This window comes from Hydra vulgaris, chromosome 10 (genome assembly GCF_038396675.1).
Source record: "Hydra vulgaris chromosome 10, alternate assembly HydraT2T_AEP".
In the NCBI taxonomy this organism is placed as follows: domain Eukaryota; kingdom Metazoa; phylum Cnidaria; class Hydrozoa; order Anthoathecata; family Hydridae; genus Hydra; species Hydra vulgaris.
In genome coordinates this window covers 49,737,501-49,742,988 of record NC_088929.1, presented here as the reverse complement: position 1 = coordinate 49,742,988, position 5,488 = coordinate 49,737,501, and positions in this window count along the sequence as shown.

Below are 5,488 nucleotides of genomic sequence, written 5' to 3'. Positions count from 1 at the left end.
TACTTTTATTTGTGAAAAACGTCACGCGTACAGATTTAATTTTATTTTTTTCATAAACAAGTTTTGTTTATAATTTTCAAAAAAAAAAGGAGAAGTCTGATGTTGATTAAGTTAAGTGTCTGATTCACTTGCGATATACTGCCAGTTTTCAAATCAGGGTCACCACGTTGTACAAAAACACGATCAAAGTCAAAAAACACAATAGGTAGTTTTAAGATGATAATACATATATATTAATGCCTCAAAGATAATTAAAAATTAATACCTTTTCTTGATCCACTATATTGTAGTTGTTTGACCACTTATAAATACAAGGCACTTATTTATCTTATTTTTTATTATAATAGAGAACATAATGCTGATTAAAGTTCATAAAAAAGCATAGGCCTGGAAGCCAAAAGAAAGTACTTTAATTTGATGTTGAAGTTTAAAAAGTTACACTAGAAAACGCTGAACTCAAAAACGTACCTTAAGAAATCGATCGTTTGGAAAATCAATTATTAGTTTCGCGACCCGGTTTTATTGCTGACAAAGTAAAATGTTTTTTATAATTATACCTTTAAAAAATATATTTATTTTAATTCTAATTAGATGTTGGTTTTTAGATATACAAACATTGCCAAATAAAGTTTGGCGCAATTAAACGGACATGCAGTTACTGACAATAGGGATAGGCGCAAATAAATGTTCATACACCGTCTGATAAATAGAGATTGGCGCACTTAAGTGCACATGGGTTGGATTAACGTTAGGGTCAGAGATTAATTATAAATTAATGCATTATGCATTGGTTAAGTTTTACTTCAAAGTGTTATTAAAATCTAGGCTTTTTTAAAGTTATCCTAGAAAGGATTTAATCATAACCAAGTATAAAAAAGACGGATATATTAGAGTTTTATAGTGTAATTTTTTTGACGTTAACAACTTCAGACCTATGTTCTTATAAGATTCTTAATCAGCATAAAATTCTTTATTATAATGAGTAATAAAAATAGGCGAGTAGAGATATAAGTTAGCGCCTAAAGGCAGAGCAGTATTGAAGTATTTTCAATATTTAAAGTATTGAAATAAAAGAAAGGATAGCTAATACAGAAGATTCAAATATGTTAGTCAGAGATAATACACATTTGGAAAAAGTATTACAAAGATGATACATGCGTGTTTCTCATAGATAAATCACATTCAAAATTAAAAGAAGTAACTAAAACTACCTCTTTTCAATTTTTCTATTTTTATACCATTTCTTAGAGTCATAAAGATATGTTATGACATCATGTTAAACATATGTGCTAATAAAACTACTAATATTTCTGGATGATACTGCAGCATTTGATAAAATATATCACAGCTTTCTAATTTCTCATATTAAGAATGAATTTGATGGCACATGTATTGCATTATAATATCTAAAGTTAATATCTAAAAATGATTAAAATAAACACATATTCAAAGATTTAGCACTAACGAACTTTCATAGTTTTATTAGTAGTTTCATAAATGCATAGTTTTTCTATTAATGAAACTATGAATCTGATTATATTTCTATGAGTTGTACATGAGATTTCTATTTGACAAATTGTATATAAAGATTTACCTTTAGAGGCCTTTAAACTTAACTAAAAGCGCACGAGATTTAAAAGTCTATAATATTATGTACTAAGTTTCCAGTTATATCTTGTTGATACCGAATATTCGTTAAACTTTTGTTATGAATTTTGACAGATAACACTATTTGATTACTAAATAAAACATTTGCGATTCGTTTCACTAACTGTTAAAATGCATCATAAACCTGAAGAGTCTGGATTTATTTATAAAGACCGATAAACACATAAATTCTTTTACATTATTATATTTTATAACAAATTCAATATTATGAGCAATTTGTATAATTTCATCTGCTAAAATTTTTTTTGCAGAATATAAAGTTATATAACTAAAACTCATGCAAAAATTAAAAAAAAAGAAAAATAACAATAATTATTTCAACATAAATTTATGTATATAACAATATACTTTAAAAACTACCATTCCATAAACCCTTTAGTGCATTTTGCCTAAAAAAACAAAACGGTGATATCAATTATGGGCACTTGCTGGCGTGTCGGGTTATATTTATAATTTCGTGATTATTGATGAAACAGCTATATCTAGACCTTCCGTTGGCTGCACTGCATCAAATAATGACGGGGAAAATGAATTAGTTGTCCTAAGCCTTTGTTGGGACGAGTCGAAAAGCCGACATGATTTTACCTTTTTATCGCACCAAAAACCGGTCTACAAAATGGTATCAGCGAAATGCTTTCCACCTTCTCAGTTAGTCAGTGTGCTGGTAATGTTTTGATTATTTTTCAGTTATTCAGATTTTGTAACTATTGTTTACATATCACTTATAAACCCATTAAGTCTTGGTAGTGACAAGGCAAAGTTCTTTCCACCGAAACGTAGAAAGGCAAATGATATTCCTCCTGTAGGCAACGGTAAGTACAACCATTGGCCGATTTCAATGAGCAAACCTAATGCTTAGCGGTGTGAGCAAAATGGTTGCAAAAAGAAACTGTTTCAACGCAGTAAATGTAAAATTGATTTAAGAGCAAACATAGACATGTTTTTTGGGTTTTCACGGAACTGGTTGACTTTAAAAACTTGAGTAACAGTTATACCGCGATAATATTACATAACTGCTGTTGATTACATTCATTGAGAATATTATAGTTCTAATAATAAATAGGAACTGAGTTGAAATTGTTTTAAATGCCAAAAGTGTATAATGTCCAATACAAGGACAAAATAAGCCAGGAAACTGAGGTCAGTTTTATTTAAAAAAAAAAGAAAAAAAAATCATACCATTAAAACATTTTTAGTGTATAGTTATCGTAAAGATGATTATCTCTAAGTTTCTCATAAATGAAAGGTTTAAAGAACAGTTTAAACTAAAAATAAGTAATTAAAAAACATTAAATAATTTACAAATTAAATCTCAAGATTAAAATTACGTCCAAACCCGATTATTGCTATATATATTGACAACCTCTGTTGCCGTAGCTCTAACTTGTGGGCCCATGCAATGTCTAGAAGTATCAATTTTCCGTTTTACTGAGAGTTTTTTGCTTAAAAAAGCGATAAAAAAAAGTAACCATTGCTATTACAAATTGAAAAAACACCTTATTTAATGTAAAATTCCGTTAATTAGGCCAATGCTACAAACGAACAATGGAATCACATTACTCAGATAAAAAAATACATTTATTTGATTAAGAAACTTTTTATAGCTTTTCAGATCAAATTTTATTATTAAAAAAATTTATTTAGATATGTAAAATCAATTTAGAGATGTAAAATCAATTTTGACGTTTTGCATTGCGGTATTTTACGATTGACATGGACATAAAAGATACGATCAATAAGTCATCAAACTTAAAATACCCACACAATGCAATTCTGAGCATTATTTTACTCAAAGATATTGGCCAAAAGTTTTTAATATTTGTTTGTTATGTTGTTAACCTCATCAATAAACAAATATCCTTTTAAACTACGTTTAATTAGGTCACATGAAATTTTTTAATTAATTATATATTGGTATGTTGCATATCATTAAAAAGAGCTTTCATTCCAAAGTGAAAAAATTACTCAAATCGAGCAATTTCACTAAATGTGATGGCGTTTTAAATACTGCTATTTTATATATGGATTTGTTGAACAAACTGTGGTCAAAATGAAGTAAAAACTTCATTAGACCACAGTTTTTCAAATTGAGAAAGTTATAATAATTTTAGTTAATAAAAATAAAGTAAGATTATTATAACTCCGCCAGTTTATATCTAATTGCTTATAACTTAATATCAAAAGATAGATATAAAAGTAACCTGCAAACTCATAATTTCCTCTTACCAATAGATAAAGGGGCACTAAACCATCCCCGTTACCGTTAAAAACAAGTAATTTTTCTCATATAAAGTGCATTTTTTTATGAAATCAAGAACATTCATTTGTAAGAAGTTCTTATAATATATCTCCAGACTATCACCAAATATGTTTCAGTCTGACTTTTAGAAATCTTAGCTCTAATTGCTGCATGTTGGAGTCGAGTTTTTATTCGTTTGTGAAGTGGGGTATTCAGGCAAATAGCCTGAATAGCCCACTTCACAACCTTTTCTCTAGAAAACTCTTTTGGATTTTCAAGATAATCCGCATTTCTAATCTTTGTGGTTCTTAATTTGCATATGTTGTCAATAGCACTCTTAATTTGCATATGTTGTCAATAGCACTAGGGGATCTTTCTTTTTAAGCACTAAACATTCCCATTAACTCTTCACAGTCTATGTTATGAATCCTCACAATTGCCGTCTCTTCCTGGAGTGCCTTTGTAAAATAAATGGAAAAATAGCGCCCATACTGCCAATACGAAACCTCTCCTATTGTAATTAAACAAGCTGAAGTCATAGTGATAAGCTGGTCATCAATTGAGCGCAATTTTATTATCAGTTCAAATATACTTCAAAATATTTCCAAGAAATCCAGTTTTTCTGCAAAACATTTCTGCTGGATTACGTTGGCAATCTTCTTAATTTTTGTTCAACTTTAATTATGGCAATACCACCAATATGATCCAATGTTGTTTTTTCAGAATGATAATAAAATGTGGTCATCCATGATCTTGTGAAGAGTTTTTCAAATAATGCAAGTAGACACATTTGTTTTATAGCAGTTGTATGACGATATGTTTTCCGCAGAATATTTTTGCAAAGTTTTGTTTTTACTTTTCTAATTTTTAAAAATTGCATAAGCTGACTTTAGTGTATTATAAAAACAAAGCAAGTTTGAAACAAAATGTGAAGACGGTTTCCACGACACCTGGGAATGATACCTCGTTAAAGATTGTTAATGTTTAAAAAATTTACAAGTTCTTTTGGATCGTCTTTGACATCTTTAAACGTCATCTTATTCATATCCAAAACATTTTTGATAGCCATACTATCATATCCATATAATTGGCAATCTTCATTTTCAAGAGATTTTAATGTTGAACGACATGAAACAGCAATTGTGTCTAGGGGGGTGGGGTGCAAATGATAGTTTAACTCATCCAAATTTTTAGCTCAGATTTCACCAACTTTTTTTATTTTAAAATGATTGTCAGAAATTCCATGCGACAGTATGTTAGATATATTTGAGATGATCAAACGACGATACTCTTCGTAGGGTTGCTAGTTGAAAGTTTAAAACTAAAGCAGCAGGATCTACTTCATGTATGGTTACATATATGGTTTGCATAATCAACAGCTGTCCCCACCCGGTAAATAATCAATAGCAATAACCTGGCATTTGTTTTTTTGACGATAAGTAAATGCCGTTGATATAAACGTCCTTTTGCGTAAACGTCTATCGTCGTCTGATTGCGAGCAATTCAGAGTCTGGTTTTGCTCTTCCATAACAATAATCGGCGTACATTTCATGGGTATGTTCTTGACCGTCGAACTCTGAA